The 26,468-nt window shown below is 44.2% G+C and overlaps 2 long non-coding RNA genes across 2 annotated transcripts; both read left to right on the forward strand.

The window, feature by feature from the left end:
- The first annotated feature begins 9,704 nt into the window (after positions 1-9,704).
- LOC113019568 (uncharacterized) lies at positions 9,705-10,185 on the forward strand. Its single transcript, XR_003272054.1, has 3 exons — positions 9,705-9,846; positions 9,924-10,073; positions 10,155-10,185. It is a non-coding gene; the product is annotated as an uncharacterized LOC113019568 (long non-coding RNA).
- Positions 10,186-14,918: 4,733 nt separating this feature from the next.
- Positions 14,919-15,607, forward strand: LOC113019630 (uncharacterized). Its single transcript, XR_003272073.1, has 3 exons — positions 14,919-15,123; positions 15,201-15,350; positions 15,432-15,607. It is a non-coding gene; the product is annotated as an uncharacterized LOC113019630 (long non-coding RNA).
- The last annotated feature ends 10,861 nt before the right edge of the window (positions 15,608-26,468 follow it).

The raw sequence follows: 26,468 nt of genomic DNA on the forward strand, positions 1-26,468 counted from the left end.
TGATTAGAAAAGAATTTAACTTTATTGTCATTGCACACGTCACAAGTGCAAGGCAATGAAATGCAGTGGTGCCCCCTCAACTGTCCTGTGGTTTGCATCTGTTGTGGTGCCTGACATCATGAAATGTTCACACAGACCTGTTTTAAGAAGCTATTAATTAGATCTACCATCAATTTATCCTGGGTTAAAAAAATAACATGAACCGAAATGTCTTATCTTGGGGGAAAAAAAAGTGTAATGTTTTGTCCCTTTGGCTCATAAGCAAAACAATCACGCTGTCTGCCATTTCACACAAAAGCTGAGTAGCTATAGTCCTTGCTCATTTTAAATTGTGCTTGGGCTGACATTTAGTTGAATATGGACTGGCTTGAGTGTGACTTTTGAGAGGCTTTCATCTCCCAAGAGAATCAATGTTTTTGATAAAGGTTCTGATAGAAATTGCTGGGGTCTGGAGTACTGAGACTCAGGTGGAGTGCAGGATTTATCCAGAGGAGAGGCGTGATATTTCAAATCATTCCGCCGTATTAGTCGGAAGTCTGAGTGTTGTGTAGAAGTAGGAGTTGGAGCTGAGTGGGCTGGAACAATTCAGAATGGCGTTCTAGCATCTTCAGTTAATGAGTAATTAAATCTGATGAACAGGTTAATGCATGTTGGTGTTGAATGAGATGGCTTCTTAGTGTGCTGCAGCCCTGTGTTGCTTCAAGTGACAGCATAAAGATATTTGCTCAGTAATAAGAAAATAATGAGATTCCGTGCTCCACTTTCAATGCATCCCTTTTTTGTTTGCGTCCCGTGATGTGTTCATGTATGCAGACATAAAGTTGAGGTTGTGGAACTTCATCATTTAGCTAGTTACAGAAGAGGAGCAAGTATAAAGCAAGTAACATTTTTTTTTTAAGTGCAGGTAATTTCAAGTGCAACAAATATCACCAAACATAGAAAATGCTGCAAATTCAGTTTTATAAACTGAAAATTTAAAAAAAGGTCCAAGTAATCCCATAGTTCATTTTAGAGTTTTTAAATCAGATATTGTTAGGGATGGGTATCGAAACCCGGTTCTTGTTGAGAACCGGTTCCCACTGTTTCAATTCCTTGGAATTGTTTGCCATTTTTGCAAACGATTCCCTTATCGATTTCAGTCGCCCCGAATGACGTCACCACGTTGCAGAGCGTTGCTTACCTGGCAGGAAACACGGCGCCAGCGGCTCAAATGCTCAAAAGTTTGGTCATACTTTACGAGAACGGATGACAACAGGGCAACTTGCAATACTTGCAAAGTAGAGATTTCATTTAAGGGAGGAAACACTGCGAATTTGCAAAAGCATTTGCTCACAAAACACGCGATAACCTTAAATGAATGTCGTGTTTTTAATTCTGCTCCGGACTCGTGAATCTCAACCCAGCAGCAGCGGTAACGTTTGCACGTCCTCTCCCGTTAATGCGGCAGGTAAACTAACAGTGCATATTATGTTAGCTGCCTTATTACAAAACCTGCTATTACTGTGCATTTAGGTGACCATGATGAGACAGAGTCTGGCTGGCTCAGATGCTGGCAGTTCTCGCTGCAGTCTACCGGTAGCGTCTCCTTTCAGGCCAGGATAGACGAATGTCACCGAGCAGTGACTAAGTTTGTGGTCAAAGGCTTGAACCCATTTGCCACAGCAGATGCCCCCGATTTCACTTTGGTAAGTGAATGTGTTTAATTGTAGGCAGGGACATTACTGGATATTCTTGTGTAATTGCTACAGAATAATTTATGTTACACTTTGTTATTGCTACAGAAGAATATTTATTTTATTATTTTACATTTACAATTTTTTTTCCTGTCAAGTCAAGTCAAGTCAAGTTTATTTATAGAGCACATTTAAAAACAACCAAGGCTGACCAAAGTGCTGTACAGTAAATACAGATAAAAATACAATAGAACACAATTTCGTAAAACACCTCGCTGATCAAATAAAAAATAAATAAACAAATAAATTAAACCTTTCTAAAAGCCAATGAAAAGAGGTGAGTTTTAAGAGCAGTTTTAAAAGTTTCTAGGCTTTTGGAGAATCTGACGTGAGGAGGTAAACTGTTCCACAGTCTGGGTGCAGCCACAGCAAACGCCCTCTCTCCCTTTGTCTTTAATTTATACCTGGGAACATCTAAAAGCATCAGATCGGCTGACCTCAAAGATCTCCTGGGGCGATAAGTACTAAGGAGTTCTGACAGGTAAGAAGGTGCAGTGCCATTTAAAACCTTAAAAGCCAGCAGTAAGATTTTAAAATCAATCCTAAAAGCAACTGGGAGCCAGTGGAGAGATCAGAGAACCGGAGTGATGTGGTCTCTTTTTTTTGAACCGGTCAACAGGCGAGCGGCAGCGTTCTGCACCAGTTGAAGGCGATGTAGACAGGAACGATCTAGGCCAGCATAGAGGGAATTACAGTACTCCAGCCGTGAAGTAATAAAAGCATGGACCACTCTTTCTAGATCGTTCCTGCAAAGGTAAGACTTGACTTTGGCTAAAATCCGTAAATGATAAAAAGATCCCTTAACTACAGAGCTGATTTGTTTATCAAGTTTAAAAGCATTGTCAAAAATAACTCCAAGACTCTTAATGGAAGAAGTACAATCGGAGGTTAGGGGTCCCAAAAAGTCAAGAGAGAAGTTGGGATCTTTAGGAAGCCCAAACACAATGACTTCAGTTTTTCTTTCATTAAGGTGTAAGAAGTTAAGAGTCATCCAAGTCTTAATGTCAGACAAGCAGGAGAGTAGCGGCTGCAAAGAAACATTGCAGTTTAACCTCAGAGGGAGGTAGATCTGAATATCATCGGCAAAGATGTGGAAGGACACATTATGTTTACGGAGCACATCGCCCAGAGGGAGCAAGTACAGAATAAACAACAGGGGGCCTAGTATGGACCCCTGAGGTACGCCACAGGTTCCTGGGGACCCTGTGACACCCCATTGAAGAGCCGTAGGCTGTGGATCTCTTAAGATCTCACTGTTGGGTTTGTAAGGCCATGTTACTCCTAAATTTCTATCTTGTTCAAAGAGAAGATATAAAACAAAGTTCTAAATTAATCGACCTTAGTGTTCTCCTTTTTTAAAAATAAGAATCGATAAGAGAATCGATAAAGAATCGAATCGTTAAACAGAATCGAAAATGGAATCGGAATCGTTAAAATCTCATCAATACCCATCCCTAGATATTGTGTCTGAATGTGATGTTTTTCTCAATTGCATTTTTGTGACACGTCTTGCAAAAAAACTGAAGTGTACTTTAAATACCAAGCAGTTTATTGCAGGCTAAACTGCTTAATTGGCAGTTTTGTGATAAAGTTCACAGTGACGCACTATGCTGAATTGGTTATATCTAGAGTACTGTTACTAGGTTACGTCATGGGTGGCAGAGATCAATTTATATTTAAGATAATGACACTGATTAGATTCCTTCATTGAATGCTAGTTTTTATACTTATATACTTAATATCTGGTGGTTTGAAATCAGCCATATGACCCGCACTACATCTGTTTACATTTTACTAAACTCTGCTGGCTAAATCCACAAAGAGCAGTCAGTATCAGAGCAGGAGGACAGGTCAGCTGGTGTACACTCAGTGGCCAAACTCCACTTTAACCCCTTTGAGGAATAAAAAACATTATGTACTGTAAGTTCCCAAGCTGACCGTGTCTTAATGAAGATGTGGCTCGTGCATGAATCGGCTGTTTTTTTCTGAAGGCTGCAGATACTTATTTCAGTCAGTATTACATGTTTCAAAATTCAGACATAAATCTAATATACTAACGCAGTCCCATTAATAGCTGCGTTTTGACTGACATTTCAATGGTATGTATTAGCTCTAGAAAATAAAAGCGAAGGAAAAAAGAAAACCACATGAAAGCATTGCGTGCTGCTGAGCACTGCTGAGAAAAGACACACAGACGTTTCCTTGTGTACTGATCTCGGTGTAGAAATCTAAAAAAAAAGCCTGAATCTGTTCACTGTACAAATGAACTTGGCTGCCTGTAAGACAGCATGCATCCTTGTATGCTTCTTGTATGCCTCTCCTCCCTCCCTCCAGCACTCCACATTCACTTCTATTAAGTTCTACTCAGTGTTACTGAGGACCCCAAATATGTGAAGCACAGTTTTAAACAGAGGGTGAGGAGGTATTAAAAACCTACAAGACTGAATTAGAGTGCTGACATTGCACAGCTTTGAGCAATCCACCTGTGCAAAATATGCGCTTGTTCTGATAGTCTTCCCTTCTTATTCAAAATAAATGAATGTCCCTTTACCAACTATCACAGCCCAACATTAGACACAAAAAACATCTCAATTAAGTTTTAATACAATTAGCAGTAAACTCTGTGACAATTTTTTAGAGATCATATTTGTGTCATTATTAAGGTTGTGCAATAAAAAGGAAATTCCTAGAAATAGATGTTCAATTATTTTGGCCACAAAAATACCCCTCTGTGCCTTTCAGTCACAAAATTGACACTGGATCTTTTAGATTTCTCATCAATGCAAGAAGATGGTTTTGTGCTGGTAGAGACCCTGAGTAAATCTAACCCATAATTTCTCCAGTGTGTCCTGGGTCTGCCCCACGGCCTCTTCCCTGTTAAAGATGTCCAAAACGCCTCACTTATGAGGTGTCCAGAAGACATCCTGGCCAGATGTGAACCACCTCAAGAACTCACTTATCCATCCCACTATGCCATCCAGATGCTGCAGCTATCCATTTGTCAGTCTCCCACACCCTTAATTCCCTCACTTATGAACAAGACCTTAACATACCTGAATTCCACCACTTGAGGCAGCAACTTGATCCAACCTAGAGTAGGCACTCCTGTCTTTTCCAGCTGAGAACGACTTAGAGGTAATTCTCATCCCAGCCACTTCACACGGCAGTACAAGCTGGAGGTCATCACTCAATGGACCCAACAGAAGCACATCATAGGTGAACAGCCTGAGACTGCCAAACCCGCGACCATCCACCCTCCACCAGTTCAGCATAAATATTATGAAGAGAGTCGGTGACAAAGGGCAGCTCTGGCAGAGTCCAACATAAAGCAGGAATCAATCTGATTTATTGCCAGCAATGCAAACCAAGCTCTCGTTGCCATTGTACAGAGACCAAACAGCCCCCAACAATGGGTCCCATTCTACCAAAAGCCCCCCTCACACATCCCTGAGGGGATGTGGTCCAATGTCTTCTCCATGTCCACAAAACACATACAGACTGATTGGGCAAACTCAAGCGCACCGTCCTCTCTAGCACTCTCGCAGGAAGGTTGAGGAATGTGAGCCTTCTGAAAGAAAAGGAAAACTTTTGAAGTTAATATTCTATTAAACTTTTAATTTAACAACCACGTCACTACAGTTGAAATAAATTACTAAATAAAAATAACATTAACTTTCTATCATAGGGGGAAAAAATCCTCACTTAATCAATTACTTGTGTTTGTGTCAGGGAGGATAAGACTACGATCGTGCTTCCTGCCGTCCTGCACTAAGCAAATATTTTAGCTGTCTTGTGTGTATTTTATCACACTGTTGCAAAAGACGTAGCTGCAGTGTCATCTGCCTAGTTGTCTACCACTAATGAGATATTCATTTACTTTGTTTTATAAAGTAAATAAAGTATTTGTGACGCACACTGCTTATGCCATTACACGGGAAAATGCAGTGGATCACATGAATATTAAAATACATTTTTTTATTGCTTTAGAATCAATAAGTAATCAATAAGTAATTTAGTAATACCAATAGGAGAGGAGCGTTGTCTGAAGGAACTTTGGTAAGATGTGATGAGATTTCTTTTTCCTGTTTGTGCTGTTTTCCTTTTCCCCTGGCACAGAGACCAGAGCTTTTTTCCTTACTCAGATTTGAGCTCCTTTTTAATCGTACTATGATTGGAAAACAGTCATTATTCGCATTTTAACAGTTTTTCTGCTATGACTTATTGATCTGGGAAGTTTAAATCTGTAAATATTGTTCCAGCTTCAACAAGTAGGGGGCGATCGTGGCTCAAGAGTTGGGAGTTCGCCTTGTAATCGGAAGGGTGCCGGTTCGAGCCCCGGCTTGGACAGTCTCGGTTGTTGTGTCCTTGGGCAAGACACTTCACCCGTTGCCTACTGGTGGTGGTCAGAGGGCCTGGTGGCGCCAGTGTCCGGCAGCCTCGCCTCTGTCAGTGCGCCCCAGGGTGGCTGTGGCTACAATGTAGCTTGCCATCACCAGTGTGTGAATGTGTGTATGAATGGGTGGATGACTGGATGTATAAAGCGCTTTGGGGTCCTTAGGGACTAGTAAAGCGCTATATAAATACAGGCCATTTTACCAAGTTAGAAAACCCCTCTACTGTACCTGCTACACACATCCTACCAGCAGTGCATATGGCTGATTTTTGCTTTTGTGTGTATTTAAGTCTCAGTCTTTACTGCTGGTTTGAAGTTAAACAAAAAAGTCAAGAGCAAAGAGCAACAACAACAAAGAAGGTGAGATAATTCATTCAACATCTAACTGGTCTTCCTTTTTGCACAGAGAGCAGCTGCACACTATTCCTCTAATGAGGTTATTCGCTGCCAGGCTATGGTGACGGACAGGTTGAAATTGTATGTAGTCTGTGGATTGTGTTTTTAATTTGTGTTTCACTGACGACCTCATACCTTGTATAATATCAGGCACACTGTTATTTCTAAGAAGGTTTGATGGCCCGGGAGAAAAAGCAAAATATGAAAGCCCCAGAAGTCTTGAAATGTGAGAGAAAGTTAAGGAAAGCAGGAGTGTATGGATGCATATATGGATAGCCTTACTCTTATCGTCTCTAGGAGCCTCCACTCTCTGTGTCTTCTTAGTCGTTTTGGCAGAGGGTGAACAATTTCCAGGTCATAGCGAGGACACAAAGAAGCACAAGCATAATGTAAAGCACGTGGTGTCAAACTGACTCAAACTTCATGTCAAGGATCATTAAGGGTGAGGAGAAATGTGTCACCTCCTACAACCACTGAACAGACAACAGTCTTTAGTGGAAGAGCCCACAGTTTATAGTCCTAATGCAGATCAGGTCAAGAGTGCAACCAGGAGCATCCTTGTCATTTTTCTATATTCACGGGGTTGTGCACTATGAATGCATCCCCCCAGGGTGAGACTGTCAGTGCAGAGGTCCACGCTAAGGTCTTGAGGCATCAGAGGGAGAACAATTGGCACAAATGACCTGAACTGTCAGACAGTCAGCATGCATTTAATAATGTCACGTTTTACAAGTCAGTGGAAGCTGAAGTGGATTAAATGGACTATTCAGTGTGCTCGCATTTGAACAACACAGTCAAGGGTTACAATTCACACCTGCCAAACATACACAAAAACAACGTGTTGGTCTTTAATGACTAGAAACCCAAAACAACACAACTGTATCACGATAACCTTTAACAACAACACTCGTTCTAACAAGTCAGCGACAAATATTTTACTTGAATCTAGCAATACTCTAAATTCTGAGGTGGAACTGCAAAAAATGCTTGCGTGACTGATACCATTTCTCAGGAACATAATGACATACAACACAGGGTGAGACAGGTTTGTTATGTCTAACTAACTTTGAGTTCATGGCCCGGCCCAATTATCCACACCATTAATTCTTATCATGTTTTCTAACAACATCTACTGCTGAAGAACGTAAGAGAGGGAAAAAGCAACAGAAAAAAGAAAACATTTTAGTTTACGGCTAATTGGGGTGGTTCTTAGTATTTTCTAGCTGAATATTTTTTAGTTCAAGGAATGTCAGAACTTTGGGGTATTTTAACTTTGATTTGATCAACAATTGAAGGAATATAATTATCTCACGACTCAAATCTAGCCAACCTCTAATGGAGAGTACACGGCATTGTGAAACCTGGTATGTAACAAGTGCACGGATCTTCATATGAGTGATGATTATGTATATTATTATATTATGATAATAATACTGTGGTGAAAACCAAAACCCTCACAAAAAACAGTTTTTAACAAAAACTCCTTAAAATAGAAAAAAGAATTTCTATTTTAATTTAATCCTCTGGAGTCAATGCACACACCAGTCCAAATCACATGACCGATTTGAGATGACCTAGCACAGCCTCACTAAAGTGCAGACTCCAGACTGTATACTAGTTTTTAATACTTGTAGTTATGTGGATTTTTTTTGACAGTTTGATGCACATAAATCCTACACTGCAAAAATAAATAGCCAACAAGCTTATGTCCTCTGTTGTGACAGTAACTGTAAATAACACAGAAGCTTTTTAGATCCCATGCAAAATAATACAAAATTAAAAATGTTCGGAGTCACGCTTAGTGTTATATTTTCGGTCATCTCAGTAGATATTTGGGATTTGAGTTTGTTTTAGTTTGATATTGCGATGCACAATTCTCTACTTAACTTAGAGGGTTAGTATGATGACTTGGACTTTAGTGGGTTAAAAAATATTAAATAAGAAAATTGAGAAATTTCAGATGCATTTTTTTTTAGATAAATGATTAAAGGTAGGTGTAATAGTGGGGCAATCGTGGCTCAAGAGTTGGCAGTTCGTTTTGTAATCGGAAGGTTGCTGCTTTGAGTCCCAGCTCCGACAGTCTCGGTCGTTGTGTCCTTGAGCAAGACACTTCACCCGTTGCCTACTGGTGGTGGTCAGAGGGCCCGGTGGCGCCAGCGTCCGGCAGCCTCGCCTCTGTCAGTGCGCCCCAGGGCAGCTGTGGCCACAATGTAGCTTTCCATCACCAGTGTGTGAATGGATGAATGACTGAATGTAGTGTAAAGCACTTTGGGGTCCTTAGGGACTAAGTAAAGCGCTATACAAATACAGGCCATTTACCAGTTTACCATTTAATAAATTGAAGTGTCTGCCAAAAATTATGCCTCTTTGGTCCCATTTCAGTTATGCAGCTCCTGATTTTTGTAACATGGTATGCAAAGGCACAAGTGCATGAGTAAGTCCATTTCTAGATTTGGAGCACATATAAATACAGGATCATAGAGTTCCCAAATGGTACAAAACGTGATTGCAGTGACATCAGAAGAGCGGTGTTCTGCAGAATTTTTACTAACATATACAGGGCTTAATTTATCTACAAAACCACAAATACTTTAGAAATTTGTCAAAAATGTTTTTAAAACTAAAAATTATGTTGTTATTCATTAGGCAAAAAAAAATGTTCACTTTTTTTCAATAAAATTTCAGCCAGCACATTAGACTTCTCTGAAAAGTGAGAAATTAGTCAAGCGCAACCCTCAAACACTAAAATGAATTTAATCTGTTCAGAAATGCAAATAAATAACTGTAGTTTGGCATTGGAATCAGAAAATAATAAAGTGGTTATGTACCAATACATCTGAATATATGTATATATATATATTGAAAAAATGAGATTCTAGGTTCTCTTGTTGGCAGAGTTTGGACCAAATCCCTCAGATGTGGGAAAAGGAAGAATTTCAGAGACCAGATTGATGCAGAGCAGCATCGAGCTGTGTGTCTGAGGTATGTGTTCAGTGTACCTGTACATAAGCGACAAATGCACTTGTTGCCAAATGCAGTGGTCTGATTGGACAAATGTGTTCTGAAAACTTGATCCAACTTGATAAAAAAAAAAAAATTGCTGCAAATTTGTCCTTGTTAGGTACTGGGTGTGAACTGCTGCATTAAGAACAAGTAAATCTGTCATGGTCCGCGGCCCGGCGTCTGAGGTGCTGATGGGATGCCCACTCCCGTGGGCGTGGCCGCTGACTCCACACCTGCATCCCATCCCAGGCGATCACCAGGTGGACCATTTAATCCTGCCCAGCCTGCTGCTCCACGCCAGTCCGTAATCGTCCTTCAGCGGTAACGCACACCTACGGGAAAGTCCTTAGGCAATCCTATCCGTGTGAACTAGTACTAACTCTGCCTTGTATACCCAGATCACTGCTCGGCGTGTTTTGAGTCACCAGCCTGTCCACCTGCCTGTCCAGAATTTGGATCACGATCAACCCCAGCCGCCTCGCCCTTTCTGGAGCTTCTCCCCACGGACCCTCACCCCTCCCTCCGGTTCCCTTGGCCCCGCTATCATCGTAAGACGCGTACACTACCTCCCCTCGTATGCTGCCGGTTTACCCGCACCCCAATAATCCTTTTTTCTTTTTCTGTTTCAGCCTCCCACGGTCCCGCTCTCGGCGTTTCCTGTGCGATTCTTCTCCCGGTCCCTCGGTTTCTCTGGTTCCGTGCGTTTTCTCCCTTCTACTCTCCCGGGACACTCTCAGTTATAATAAAGTTTATTTTTTCTCTCGTACCGCTGTGTGTGTGTTCTGCTCCTGGGTCCAGCTTGTGTGTTGAACTTCGGTTCTTGACAGTACGGACTGGCCAGTATGGACCCAGCAGATCCACTCCGTTCCGCCATTAATAAGCAGGGCGCTATTCTCGGTCGCCACGACCAGCAGCTTCAATCGCTCCAGGACCGCTACCAAGAGCTCAGTGACACTCGGGAACAGCTGCGAACCAAGCCGCCCGATCCCGTGCCCCACGGCGTTTCGCCTCCGCCTTTGGAGCCCTTCCACGGGGAGTTAGACCTGTGTGGGGGGTTCCTTTTTCAATGCTCCCTGTTCTTCAGCCGCACGCCACACGCCTTCCCCACGGATGCAGCTAAAATCTCCTATTTTGTAGGTTTATTACGGGGACGTGCTTTAACGTGGGCTGAGGCCTATTTAACATCTCACTCCATTCGTGATTGCGATTACGATGATTTCCTGGAGGAGTTCCGGGCTACGTTCTCCCCTCCGGTCTCGGAAGATGACGCCACACAGAAGTTGCTGGGGCTCCGTCAGGGGCGGCACAGTATCGCGGAGTACCTAGTCGAGTTTCGTACCAGAGCGGTCGCCGTGGGTTGGCCCGATTCAGCTCTCCGTGGGGTTTTTTTACGGTCACTAACCGACCAGATGAAGGACCAACTAGCTTTTCACGAAGAGACTAAATCCTTCGAAGAATTGGCTTCCCTCGCCCGTAGGATCGATAGATGCCTGCGGGAGAGGGATGCCGAGCGGCGGCTTAAACCTATGGGCTCCGTATTGCGCCCCGGGATCAGTGTTTCTCCGCCCACGCCCACGGCTGCGTGTGCGCGCTCTCCGTCGCCTCCCCCGCCCGAACCCATGCAGATCGGACGCTCTCGGCTTTCTCCGGAGGAGAGGGAACGCCGATTTCGGGCTGGAGAATGCCTGTACTGTGGGAGGCCCGGTCACCGCATCGCTGTCTGCCCGGTCCGCCCAAACGACCCGGCCCACCGGTAAGTCCGGGGATACGGGTGGGCAGCACGTTAAGCACTACTAGACCCCGATTATTACTGTCCGTTACCCTCGTAACTAATAACCAGACCTTTACATGCTCCGCGCTGGTAGACTCCGGGGCGGAACGGAATCTTATGGATGAGAGACTGGCTAAGAAATTAGCTGTGTCCCTCACGCCACTCGAGCCGCCCATCCCTGCGTCCACGTTGAATAATCAAGTGTTTGCTTATATGGTAAATGGCCTGCATTTGTATAGCGCTTTTCTAGTCCCTAAGGACCCCAAAGCGCTTCACACTACATTCAGTCATTCACCCATTCACACACACATTCACACACTGGCGATGGCAAGCTACATTGTAGCCACAGCTGCCCTGGGGCGCACTGACAGAGGCGAGGCTGCCGGACACTGGCGCCACCGGGCCCTCTGACCACCACCAGTAGGCAAACACGGGGTTAGTATCTTGCCCAAGGATATTTGGCATGCAGCCAGGAGGCAGCCTGGGATCGAACCACCGACCTTCTGATTAGTGGCTGACCTGCTCTGCCACCTAAGCTACAGCCACCCCACATATCACCCACCAAACTGCACCCGTACAGTTAGTCACATCAGGGAATCACCAGGAGCAGCTTTCCTTTTTCACTTTTCCCGCTCCTGACACCCCGCTTATCTTAGGTTACCCCTGGCTACAGAAACATAACCCTCGCATCGATTGGGCCGGAAAGAGGATCGCGAGCTGGAGTGTGTTCTGTCTGGCGAACTGTTTGGGGTCGGCCGTTCCCTCCGCCTCAACGAAACGAAATTCAACGCCGCCACCCGCACCGGACCTCTCTTCCGTGTCCCCCGAATATCACGATCTTCGGCAGGTGTTCAGTAAGGACGAGGCGCTCTCACTACCTCCTCACCGTCCTTATGACTGTGCCATTGATTTACTCCCGGGAGCTTCGCTGCCCTCTAGCAGACTGTATAACCTGTCTCGCCCCGAAAGAGAAACCATGGAGAATTACATCCAGGAGTCGCTAGCGGCAGGACGAATCAGGCCGTCGTCCTCCCCTGTCGCTGCGGGTTTTTTCTTTGTGGGAAAGAAGGACGGGACGCTTCGCCCCTGCATCGATTACCGGGGTCTTAACGACATCACCATCAAGAATAAATATCCCCTCCCACTAATTAATTCTATTTTTGACTCACTCCAGGAAGCCACAGTCTTCACCAAGCTGGATCTGCGGAACGCCTATCACCTGGTTCGAATACGTGAGGGTGATGAGTGGAAGACCGCCTTCAACACCCCACTGGGGCATTTCGAATATCTGGTGATGTCGTTTGGACTAACCAATGCCCCGGCGGTTTTTCAAGCTCTAGTCAACGACGTGTTACGGGACTTCCTAAATGTGTTTGTTTTCGTATACCTAGATGACATTCTGATCTTTTCCAAAACACCCGAAGAACATCACATCCATGTGAGAAGCGTACTACAACGGCTGCTCGAAAACAGGTTGTACGTCAAGGCGGAAAAATGTGAGTTCCACGTTTCATCCATCTCCTTCTTGGGCTACATTCTAGCAGGTGGGCAGGTGAAGACCAACCCGGTGAAAGTCAAGGCAGTGTTGGAATGGCCGGTTCCGGAGTCACGGAAGAAGCTTCAGAGCTTCCTGGGGTTTGCGAACTTTTACCGCCGCTTCATCCGGAACTACAGCCAGGTGGCAGCGCCGCTCACCCAGCTCACCTCACCCAAAGTGCCCTTCACCTGGTCCCCTGAAGCCCACACAGCCTTCGCTAAGTTAAAACGGTTATTCACTTCCACACCCATCCTAACCCACCCAGAAGCTGCTAAGCAGTTTGTTGTAGAAGTTGACGTGTCTGATGCGGGAGTGGGAGCGGTTCTCTCCCAGCGGTCTGGGCCTCTGAATAAGCTCCGGCCATGTGCCTTCTTCTCACGCCGACTCACCCCCGCAGAGAAGAATTATGACATCGGCGACAGGGAACTGCTAGCCGTTAAACTCGCTTTAGAGGAATGGCGCCACTGGCTGGAGGGGGCTGCTCAGCCCTTCCTCATCTGGACAGACCATAAGAACCTCCTGTACCTGAGAACCGCCAAGAGGTTGAATCCACGCCAAGCTTGCTGGTCCCTATTCTTCGCCCGCTTCAACTTCACGCTCTCCTATCGTCCAGGATCGCGGAACACCAAGCCCGATGCGCTCTCCCGTCAGTACTCCTCCGACAGCGAAGCGACTCCCCCCGCCACCATCCTACCCGCCACCTGCGTGGTGGGCGCCCTCACCTGGGAAGTAGAGGAGACCATTCGCCGAGCTCTCCCGGGAGACCCCGATCCAGGGACCGGACCACCCGGACGGCGCTTCGTTCCTGCTGCCGCCCGTGGAGCTGTCATCCACTGGATCCACACAGCACGATTCACGTGCCACCCAGGCGTGAACAGAACGACGCACCTCCTCAAGAAACATTTTTGGTGGAAAACGCTAATAAGGGACGTGAGGGACTATGTGTCTGCCTGTGCCGTCTGCGCCCGTAATAAGTCATCCACCCAACGCTCCGCAGGCCAGCTCCACCCGCTCACTACACCCCACCGGCCCTGGTCTCACATCTCCCTCGACTTTGTTACCGGTCTCCCTGCCTCGTCCGGAAAGCGTGTCATTCTCACCGTTGTAGATCGGTTTTCCAAGGCCGCTCACTTCATCCCGCTAGCCAAGCTGCCCTCAGCCGCTGAGACTGCCCAGTCGTTGGTTGCTAATGTGTTCAGGCTCCACGGAATCCCCTTGGAAATTGTCTCCGATCGAGGTCCCCAGTTCACCTCACAGGTGTGGAAGACCTTCTGTTCCGCTCTCGGCGCCAAGGTTAACCTAAGCTCCGGCTTCCACCCGCAATCCAACGGACAGACTGAACGTCTCAATCAAGAACTGGAGACTATGCTACGGTGCGTGGCCAGTCAAAACCCCTCCTCTTGGGTTACCTACCTGCCCTGGGTGGAGTACGCCCACAACACTCTAACCTCGTCCTCCACCGGTCTATCACCTTTCGAGGCGTCTCTCGGATATCAGTCTCCGCTCTTCCCTGAAGAGGACTTGACTCTCTCCCTCCCGTCGGCTCCACACCACCTTCGGCGCTGCCAACGTGTATGGCGCAGCGTTCGCAGCGCCCTCCTGCGTGCGAAGGAACGACATGCGCACTACGCCGATCGTCGCCGCGCCCCAGCCCCTGACTACCAGCCGGGACAGAAGGTTTGGTTGGCTGCTGGGAACATCCCACTCCGGGGCACGTCCCGCAAACTGGCTCCCTGTTTCATCGGGCCATACGAGGTGGGCCGAGTCATCAACCCGGTGGCGGTCAGGCTTCGGCTTCCAGCCTCCCGGCGTGTGCACCCCACGTTCCATGTGTCTCAGCTTAAACCAGTCCGCCTCAGCCCCCTGTGCCCTCCTTCCGCGCCCCCTCCTCCCGCCCGGCTCGTCGGCGGCCATCCGGCCTATGCGGTCCGGCGTATCCTGGATGCGCGCCGGCGCGGGCGCGGCTGGCAGTATCTCGTGGATTGGGAGGGGTACGGCCCCGAGGACCGCCTCTGGGTCCCGCGCTCCTTCGTTCTGGACCCTCGCCTCATCTCTGCTTTCCATGCTTCTCTCCGCAGGCGGGGTCCCGGCCTGTCGCCTGGGGGCGACTCTTGAGGGGGGGGTACTGTCATGGTCCGCGGCCTGGCGTCTGAGGTGCTGATGGGATGCCCACTCCCGTGGGCGTGGCCGCTGACTCCACACCTGCATCCCATCCCAGGCGATCACCAGGTGGACCATTTAATCCTGCCCAGCCTGCTGCTCCACGCCAGTCCGTAATCGTCCTTCAGCGGTAACGCACACCTACGGGAAAGTCCTTAGGCAATCCTATCCGTGTGAACTAGTACTAACTCTGCCTTGTATACCCAGATCACTGCTCGGCGTGTTTTGAGTCACCAGCCTGTCCACCTGCCTGTCCAGAATTTGGATCACGATCAACCCCAGCCCCCTCGCCCTTTCTGGAGCTTCTCCCCACGGACCCTCACCCCTCCCTCCGGTTCCCTTGGCCCCGCTATCATCGTAAGACGCGTACACTACCTCCCCTCGTATGCTGCCGGTTTACCCGCACCCCAATAATCCTTTTTTCTTTTTCTGTTTCAGCCTCCCACGGTCCCGCTCTCGGCGTTTCCTGCGCGATTCTTCTCCCGGTCCCTTGGTTTCTCTGGTTCCGTGCGTTTTCTCCCTTCTACTCTCCCGGGACACTCTCAGTTATAATAAAGTTTATTTTTTCTCTCGTACCGCTGTGTGTGTGTTCTGCTCCTGGGTCCAGCTTGTGTGTTGAACTTCGGTTCTAGACAAAATCTGAAAATAATTTTAATGCAGAAAATATTTGCATGAATTTTACACATCCAGTGTGTAGAGGTCTTTACCTTCCTCTCTCTCCTTCTGACCAAAAAAATGAAGGAAACATGTTTCATGTTTTTGTGTGATTTTGAATTCCAATTTTGTTCCCACTGACCATTGTTACATTACTTTGTTCTCGTGGTGTATTTCAGTAAAGACTTTCAACTTTAATATTTGATTCAAGATCTAATGTGAGATTTAAATGTTCCCTTAATTGTTTTTGGCGAGTAAACTGCCAGGATCACAAATCCAAATTTCACTTCTATTCACAGCAGTTCCTGGAAGTTCACTGTGCTGCTTTCAAATTACCATCAAGAGTTGCTAACCTGCATTTCCAGAACAATTTACACTGCTTCTCACTGAGCCTACTTTTCATGGAGTGTAAGGATTAGGACCTGGATCAGGTTTGGTCCAGAGTATGCTATCAGACTAATGGCATATTCTCCCAAAAAGGTTACTTGGAGCTTTGTTAGAGCTTATGATGAGCAAATGTGCTCTAAAGAAATAACTTTTCCAGCTCGTTTGTGTTCACAGATGGGTAATGTAGTAAGTTATAAAAGGAAGCAAGGTTGTTTTAAGTTTTAGACTGTTGTAATTCCTTCTTATCAGTCTGCTGTAAATGCCCTTAAAAGCCTTCAGTTGAACCAAATTGCCACAGCAAGAGTCCTATCAGAGACTAGAAAGAGACATCATGTTCTTCCTCTTTTTAAAATCCTTCTTCTCGCATTCAAAGCCTTGAATAATCAAACACCATCTTTTAAAGACATTTAGTATTACATTATCCCAGTAAAGCACTTTGCTGTCAGACTGTGAGCTTACTTGTGGTTCTTAGAGTTTCTGAAAGTAGAACTAGAAGCAGACCTATCAGGTCCAGCTTCCAGTTTGGATTCGGGAGACAGATACCCTCTCTGCTTATGAGATTCTGTTTAAAACTTTCCTTTTTTGATAAAGCTTATCATTATTAGAGGGTATAGGGTAGGATCAGGTGATTTTGAACGATCCCTTAGTTATGGTGCTGTAGGCTCAGGCTGCAGGGGGACCTTCCCATGATACACTGAGCATTTCTTTTCCACTCACCTCTTTTCACTTCCCATGTATTTACTTGCTATTTTTCAGTTTCATTAACTTGGACCTTAAGGTTTTGTCCATGACTTGTGTTGGTATTGTCCTGGTCTCTCTATAATTTTTACTGTTTTTACTCTTCCCTCACTCCCCAACTGATTCTGTTGGAGGTTTGTTTCTGTTAAAGTCGAATTCTCCCCAAAGCCACATGTTTGTTCACAGAGGAGCATCTGATAGTTGATTTTCTCTCTAATTTTGAGTGTCTTTATTTTGCATTATGAAGCAAACTAAAAAGGTGTTTTTAATAAATGGTGGTAGATAAAGTGGGGTCTTTCCACGCTTGTGTTCGGGTTTGCACTGCCTAGCCCTGCAAACCCGAACACAAGCGTGGAAAGACCGGCTCTCCGAAAACGGCATGCGCCTAAACATCAAGAAGACTGAGTACCTTGAATGCGGCCCCCGGACCAACAGTGCCATCACTATCGATGGCGAGCCGCTGACTAAAGTTGCCCAATTCAAGTACCTCGGGTCCCTTGTCACCTCGGACTGCGAAACTCTACCAGACGCCAGACTCCGTGTCAACACAGCGTGGATGAAGTGGCATCAGGTCAGTGGAGTCTTATGCGACAGGAGAATGCCAATCTATCTTAAGGCGAAAGTCTATAAGGTGATTGTGCGTCTTTACAGAAACTCTCTAAATCCTTTAGGTTTCTTTGCTGCTGCTTGGCAACTCTGAATTGAAAATAAAATTAAACTGAGGTGAAGAACAGTCACAGTAGTGTTTAGCTGAGTTGTTTAAACCCACCATAAGGAGGTTTGACCTTTGGAGAGCACTTGCTAATATAAAATTATATGCATATCTAACCTCTATAACCTCTAACTAGGGTAGTAAATAGGATTGTTATTAAAATAAGCGCTAATCACAAAAACCAAGCATGCAGTAACTGGTTATAATTACGCAGCCATTGCTCCAATGGCTCCGTAATTATAACCAGTTATTAAGTTATTATTACATTATTAAGTGCTTTTGTCAATAATATTACATACAAACAAAACTCAAAGCTGTCTCTAAAACTTATTATTCTTTCCACTATTTAAAATACTGTAATAATGGAATTACCGAAAGCTGTACTAAAATTGACATAAATATGATTAATATAAAATTACAAAAATAATAACGTAAATGCATACTCTAATTCTAAAAAGGAAATAAGAGAAAATAATATGTGTGCAAATGCATGCACTGGTTGACCAACGAGTCAGATTTTAAAACGTTTTGTTTAGACTGAGTGGATCCATTATGCATAACATATCCATTTTTTCTTTCTCTTTGTGAGAGGCCATATTCTAACAAAATTACATTTTATTCCTTCCATAAGTTTCCCTCATTTTAAATAGTCTTAGGGATGGGATTTTAAGACCTAACAGTTAAAACTGTCACTGAAAATCTCTTCTCATATATCCCCCTGAAGCTTAAAATACAGATCATTGTTCTCCTTGAACAGTGCTAAGGTTTAAAAGCAGCAATAGCATATAGGTGACCCCTTCTATATGCTCATTGTAATCACATTCACTGACCACTTCATTGTGTTGTACTGGAACTTTTCCACTGCTCATTAACACAAACATCTAATCAGCTAATCACATGGCAGTAACACAATGCATTTAAATGACCTGCTAAAGTTCAAACCAAACAAGAAGTTGGGGAAGAAAGGTGATTGAGGTGACTTTGATTGTTGCTGGTGCCAGATGGGCTAGTCCAAATATTTCAGAAACTGCTGATCCACCAGGATCTTCCCAAACATCTGTAGGATTTACAGAGAGTGGTCACGCACAGAGAAAATATCCAGTGAACCACAGTTCTTTGGCTGAAAATCCCTTGTTCATACCAGAGGTGAAATGAGAATGCCTGGACTGCTTCAAGCTGATAGGAAGGCAACAGTGACTCCAATAACCTCACATTACAAGGAGCCTTTGCAGAAGAGCATCTCTTGCACAATGTGGTAATTTGAAGTGGCAGAAGACCACACCAGCTGCCACTCCTGTCAGCTAATAACAATACAAAACGGTGGTTACAGGTCACACAGGCTCCACAAAAAGATTAGAAAAATGTTATGTGGGCTGATGAGTCTTGATTGATCCTGCAATATTCTGATGGTTGGGAGAGAATTTACCATAAACACTATAGAAGCATGTTTCCATTCTGCCTTGCAGGCTGGTGGTGCTATAGTGGTGTGAGGGATATTTTCTTGGCACTTTCAGCACCTTAGAGCCAACTAAGCATTGCTAAAACACTGCAGCCTGCCCAAGTATTGTTGCTGACCATGTCCATCCATTTAGGATCACAGTGTATCCATCCCTTGGATGCTTTAAGCAGGATAACGTCACGTGTCCAAACTTCAAATCAGCTCAAACTGGTTTCTTAAACATGACAATGAGTTTACTGGACTCAAATGGACTGCACAGTTACCATATCTCAATATAGCTAAGCACCTTTGGGAAGTTTTAGTACAGGACTTTTGCATTATGGATGTGCAGAAAGCAAATTTGCAGAAACTGTGTGATGGTATCATGTCAATATATATAACAAAATCTCTAAGGAATGTTTCCAGCATGTTGTTGATATTAAGAATTAAGCCAGTAACCAGTGGTATCCAACCATGTTAACCCAGCAGGGCATAAAAACTGCACAAGTAGATTGAACAGCTGAATGTTGTCTTATGGGTGGATCTTTAAATGGTATATGTATAACTGCTGATTTCCTTCATACTTGCCTTAGGTATCGTGCCTACATTTGTTGTAGATATTTGTATCACCCCATTGTTCCTTTTGACTTCCCCAGATTCTTCCATTCACACAGCATAATTGCTTATATATTTAAAATGACTAAGGACAAAACCTGATGGGATTAGCACTCCCAAAAACCAAGATCCAGTGCTTGGTTCCATTTTAGGCCAGCATCATGGTTCATCACTGTTACTCCACAGCAAGAAAATTTCTGTTTTGAAACTCCTCATCATCCATGACCTTTCTGTCTTTACATGTTTTCCCTGTTTCCTCTGAGTAATCTTCCTCACGAAATCCAAAGACTTGCCACCAAGGGTAGCTGGTACTAGTAAATTATGAAACAGGTTTGGATGTCAGAATGTTAATATGTCTGTGAAGGTTCTCAGTCATCCAGGTCATCGTAGTCAAAGGAGCTTGCAAAGAAAAGCGTCTGGACTTCTTTAAGTTGCTTGAAGACGTTTCACCTCTCATCCGAGAAGCTTCTTCAGTTCTAAGGTCAAATGGTGGAGAGTCCCAGATATAAACCTAGTGGGAGTAACCCCCCACAGAGGGACAAAAGGACCCCCTGATGATCCTCTAATCGCCTGAGCCAAGGTGTGAAACTGGGCGTGGGTCCCAATCAGCCAGAGTTTCGGGTATGTTCATTGTGAAACCTGGCCCCACCTTATCATGCGAATTCCTGAGGTCAGATGGCCCAGGATGTGAGTGGGCGTTAAGGTGTCTGGGAAGGGATCTCAAAACTGTATTATGTTATGTCAGAATGTTAACTTGTTTTTCTTCATTAACCCTGTGATGAACATGATGTGCTAACACTAACAACACTAAGAGGTGCTGGTGTTGTGTTTTTTTCTTATAAAATGGTTTATAAAACTCTTTGTTTTTTATGAGTTTATGCAGAACACCACAAATATTGCTGAAGCATCACAGGAAAGTGGTAGTGTTAAGAACTACTTGTTAAGGAAGGGAAACTAAATTTCCTACAGCTCTGCATTAATTCTCCCAGACATATCCATATGCCTTACAAATATACAGTGAATGACTCAAATGTTAGTTATATACTGTCACATCCCACATTTCTTCAGCTGCCCAATTTTTTCCCATATGGCATCCCACCTTGTTAGTTCAGATTTTACAAGAGAATTCTGTTATTTTAAATGGTCCCTATCACCAGTGCATTTTGATATTGAGTCTGCCTTGATCTTCTGCATTGTGGTCTTTTTATTGTGCCTTTAAAGACACAACATTGTGCAGAGATCTGCTGTTGACCTTCAAGAGCACTGTTGTTTTGCTGGACAGAGAGGTGGATGTGTGCATGTCAAGTAAAAGAACAAGGAACAGGTCGCAAAACGCTTCATGGAGGGCATTTCAGGTTGAATCGTTTTCTTTTGCCAACTGGACTTTCAGTTAAGTTTGAACTTGGGTTCAAGTTCTGCACGTGAGTCAAGTCTTATTCAATCCAGAAGCATGCAGCAGTGCTGGACAATAGTCTCCTCACCCCACTAATAGATCTTAGACAATCTCCAGTGATTGGTCCTGCACTAGTAAGAGTGTTGATAGGATATGTGTAAAGGAAATATGAACAAATTCTTCTTTAATTTGGTTTAATTTGGGGATCAAATTATTTAAATTAGAAGTCCAGAGGCTTTCTATCCAAACTCTTCAGACTACAATGATCTAGATTACTAAGAACCTACAAAGACACTTTGAAAGGAGTCACATCCTGATCCAATCAGCCAGATGTCACCAAGATACCACAGAGTGAATGTTAAATGATTACAGTGAGAGGGAAATTTGTTTTTTCTTGTTATTGAACTCCAGGATACGAGGGGAACTATGAGGATAACCAGGAAACGTTGGTGGGATATGGAAGGCTGTGTACAGGCTGGGGTTTGGATAGAGCCCAAATGTTTACTGTTGTGAGGGAACATCTTATTGGTGTCATGCTTGATTTGTGACTTGACAGACTTGCTCTGCCTTGTGCTTTTCTCTTTCTTTAATTCTTAGTTGCCGCCTACGTTTCATCACATAAAGTCGTTGTGTGAGGTTAAATTAATTTCAGTGTCACAGAAAATGACAACCTAATCTCCCTCTGGAAAGTGATGAGCGTTTGTTTCCGCAACAGAGATCCAGGGTTCAGCTGATTCAGTTCACCAAGCTCTCATACTTGGCTTAAAGATATTTTCAGGACTGAGAGTTCAGGGTTTAGGGTTGCACATTTATAAAACTATACGTCCATGCGGTCTGTGTAAGGTTTAAGAGTATCTGACTAACCTCTTGAGGTGCTGTGCTTCTCTCCTGTAGGTCTTTTATAAAGACAGTTAAACCAGCAACTCCAGAGGTGTTTTCTCCACAGACGGTGTGAGTCACAAGGAACTAAGTGTTCCTGTACACATCACCACTGCTCGACTTTCTTTTTGTTCATACTACTGCACCTTCATCTTGTTCTCATGCTACTCTCCGACTGAGGGTTGGAACATGATTTTCCTTCATTCCTCAATAAAATCTCTAAGCTATTTCATTTACCTGAAGGTCATTTATCTGACCTTTCTCATTGTAGAAGCAGCTGTGCGTTACTTCTTACAATGTAGTCGGTCTGCTATACCTATTGTGTAGATGTGTGGATGTCAACGGGCACAGAATGGTGGCGTCAGATTGAAACATTTTAGACGACCATTGTTCTTCCATTATCCCGTCCTACTGTGTGCTGTACTCAACAGTTTTCATAAGCAAGTGCAGGGCAAGGTCATATTAGTTATGGACACAACTGAGATGAGGAGCACTGAATAAATGAAGGCTTCAGTGTGTGTGTGTGTGTGTGTGTGTGTGTGTGTGTGTGTGTGTGTGTGTGTGTGTGTGTGTGTGTGTGTGTGTGTGTGTGTGTGTGTGTGTGTGTGTGTGTGCAGACAGAAGCAAAAGGGTCAGGGTCACACTTCAATTCACTGAGAACCCGAGAGCCCAGAGGAAACAAGCTGAGCCTGTTACGGCTAGTGCAGAGACAAGCTTAACCTATTTTTAATAGTCCATTCCTCTTCGTCATTCGCTTTCCAGATATGTCCTCTCCAACAAAAGGTTAACATACTATCAATAACCTGACATTGAGTAGTCGGTATAGTATTTTAAGACACGACACTGCAGCATTTTAAGTCTGTAATGCGTATGTCCTTTTGCACTTGTTTGCAAGATTTTATTTAGGATTTATGGCACATCCTAGACAACCTCTATATAAATCCATACTGAAAGGTAATTTAGCAGCAGAAAGTTAGTGGCTGATACTGCATTCAGGCAACTTCTCTGTGAAGTAATGAATAGTTTATAGTGGCAAAACAGTGCAATACTTTCCATTTAAGTGCTCCTAAACAACAGTAAATTTTAGAAATTAATATGCAGTGGATCTGACAGCTTCAAATTATGGCTGCTTCTTGATGGCAGAATAATAATTTTACACTACATTACAGCAGGTATTTACAATTCAGAGACTTTGGGTGCATACTTAACTACATCAATTAAGGAAATAGTTGTGGAGATGTCAGATACTCCATTGAAGCAAATCTTTAGCAGGTGGGGATGTGCCATGTGTTGTATTATGACACTAGCTGCACTGACTTCCCAGTGGAAATGGTTTTGATGTTTTCCATAACTGCCACTCTTCCGCTTCATCAACATTCCTTAAAAATATTTTGACAGGTAAACATGTGGTGATTTACACCTCAAGTGAGGGACATTACAGAAGTTGAGAGAAGACTGACGGAGTTGCATGTGTTATGGAGGGGGTGGGGGTGGGGGGGGGGGGGGGGGGGGATAGCAAAATTTTACATTCGTTTTTCAGCTGTCGCTCAAATGTCTTGCACTGGCAGGTATTTGATTAAATTCCCTTGGAAAGTCTGTTTAGTCTGAATTCAATTTTTGTCAGGCTACAGGCTTGTTTCTTAGAAATCAAATTTACATATGTTTGGCTATACAAAGGTATTTGTTGTCTTTTGCTGCTAAGACAGAATCAGCACAATGCGAATTACAAAATGATGACCATGGCTATATTTGCAGAGCACTGTTTCACGTTTGACTCACTGCATGCTGGACAAGCTCTGATGGTACTTTTCTGTGTTCATAATGGTTGAAATGCATCCCCCAACAATGACAGAGGCTTCACAGTGTTTTACGCATGGTTGTCCTAGGTTGTCCTTACGCATAGGCTCCTCTATAGCCTACATAAACGTGAAGACATCAGGGCAGCACATAGAGAGAGAAGGACGGCAAACAGCAAACAACAGTGGAGGAGACAGTGAATTGAACCAAAACATGAACTCAACATTGAATTTGATTTTTAGTGCAGTTCAGTCCTTTTCTCCCTCTTTCCCTTCTTTAAGAATGGCTTCCTGCCTTTCATTCATCCACTGAGACTATTCCTAATGAAGGTTCAGCAAACTGTAGCTAGAACAACTTAAGGTCCTGTCTCAGGTCTTTGCTGGACTTTTTCCCTTATTTCTTAAGGTCATGACTTTCAGATACTATTCATCTGCTATAGGTAGTTTTTAGCCGTTCCTTTGTCCTGACTAGGGATGGGTATCGTTTAGGTTTTATCCAATACCGGTACTTTTGAAACGGTGCCGGTGCTTAAACGGTGCTCAAACCGGTGCTTAAAGAATGGAGAACACAAAATTGGTCCAAAAACCTCTCATGTTCAGCTGTTTTTTTTGTAAAAAGATAACAATGTTAGCCTTTTCTGCAGCTATGGGGCATATATGGTATCACTCTTGGCTGGAAGCAGTGCTTAAACAATGGAAAAAACACAAACTTTGTCCAAAAACCTCTCATGTTTAGCTGTTTTCCACTTTTTCTTTGGTCATTTTAGCCTTTTTGGCCAGGGTGAAGGGAGTATCTGTCATCAAACAAGAAGACAGCCGCATGTAGCTACGACTGTGTTTGCTAGTTCACCTTACATGTATTAATGTAATAACGTGGTTAGCCTACGCAACGTAAATTACACACGAACAACATTAAGCTACTCACGCAGAGAAGAACGGCTGCTGCTGCCGTCATCATCCGTCATCATTTCTGCTACACTGGCAGGGCTACGGGCCAGGACTCTCCTCTTCGGGTTTTTGGGGGATGTTGCTAACTCCGGGTCCGATAACAGGCAACCCACACGCAGTGGATGTGCCCGATGTGAGGTCTCGCAGCAAGCTATCAAATACGGCGCATTTCTCAGCTTTAAAAAAAAAAACGCTATGCGTCGCCAGGTGTTTCATCATATTTGAGGTGTTACCTCCTTTGCACAGTGTCACAGTATCAGCTTAAAGCACTTGTTGCAGGCTGCTGAGTTTTTATTTTGCTGTGAAGTACAGCCAGACTTTTGACCACTTCGCTTTGGGCATTTTTAATCTGTAGCTCTGCTCTAAAAGAACGTACGTACCTGGGTCCGCCTACTATCCTCAGAAACGTAAAATGATTGGCTAGAATCTAAAGTGTATCACAGCTCAGGAAAAAAAAGCACCAAAATAAAGCACCGAAATGTGCGCTGCTTTTCGGTCTGGTTACTACCGTTTATGTCAGAACCGGTGCCATCACGGCACCGGATACCGGTACCCATCCCTAGTCCTGACACTTGCACAGATTCCTCACTGTACACCATGCCAAGATATGCAAAGACTTTGGCTAATAGCCTTTTGGGAATCACCTCGTTGTTGCAGTAATTTTATTTTATGCTTGTCAAACTGTGTTATATTTGGCATGTTTAATAGAATCAACTAAAGAATGGAAACAAACTGTCGTTTTGTGACAGGCTGCTAATAACTAAAGCTACAGAATCACAAAAATTATAAATTGGTTCTTTGCTAAGTTGTCTATTACGCATAGACACAACAGTGGTTCATCCTTTGGGCTATAGTTCCCTTTGTGGTGCTTGAATAACTCATAGGTCAGTGTTAAGGGCTTAAAAAAAACACATCTCTGAAAACGGTCAGTACAAGGACAGGGCTTACAATGACGGAAAAGGCAGCCATGGTCCAAAGAAAAACATTAAAGACCTTCAGAAAACCTGATAACCTATTGTTGAGGACCACTTTTACAAACAATACAGGAAAGTCTGGCTCCTTGTGAAATATATAGAGTGAGTGGCTCAAGTCTTGTGCACATTTCTGTAAATTGATCGGGAACATGTAGTATTGTTGTTATACACATGTAGTTTTATATGTCTCAAAAAAAGGGTTTGGAAAGGCTAATCATTAATAACTGTCAGGCATGTGGAAGACATAATGGATATATGCATTTAGAATTTGATACATACAGTATCCTTGATAAAGAAATGCCACAGAAAGCGACTGCAAAAATATAACTCTGCTGGTAATGATTTCACTGATGGTACATTGAAACGCTGGCTTCTTTTACCTTTCATATTATGAGCCTTGCCCACAGACAACAGAAACTTGTAGGCAGGTCTAGACAGTCGCCTGTTTGTGATGGAGGCAGCTCAGCTTTGGCACTCGGGATACAGTATGTAAAGGAGGTGACAGAGAAGAGAAGACATGGAAGGCAAGGAGTGTAAAGGGGCATCATAATATGTGAGAGGTGGAAGCGAGAAAAGTGTCAGAAGGTTGGTGAGCACTGTGAATGGAAACACTGGCCCTGCTTGTGCTGTCATTTCTGCAGACTCCCTGAGGACAACATTGTTTCTGGAAGCCTTAGCGTCCCCCTGCCGCCAGTACAAGACATCCTCTCTGTGGCCGTGGCTGCTAACAGACGCTATCAGTCACACTGGCTCAAAATCCACTCGCTTCCAATCTCACCTCTGCTGTGATGGCAACTGCTCGAGCTTGTCTCACAAATCTGCTCCTCCGTTTGCTCTGCAAGCAAAGATATATTTATACAGTCACAAACACACACACACAAACACACAAACAAATTCTCGTGTCACTTTGCCAGAATCAAAGAGCACTCCTAGTAAATTTG

The sequence above is a fragment of the Astatotilapia calliptera genome, chromosome 1 (genome assembly GCF_900246225.1).
Source record: "Astatotilapia calliptera chromosome 1, fAstCal1.2, whole genome shotgun sequence".
NCBI classification, from domain to species: Eukaryota; Metazoa; Chordata; class Actinopteri; order Cichliformes; family Cichlidae; genus Astatotilapia; species Astatotilapia calliptera.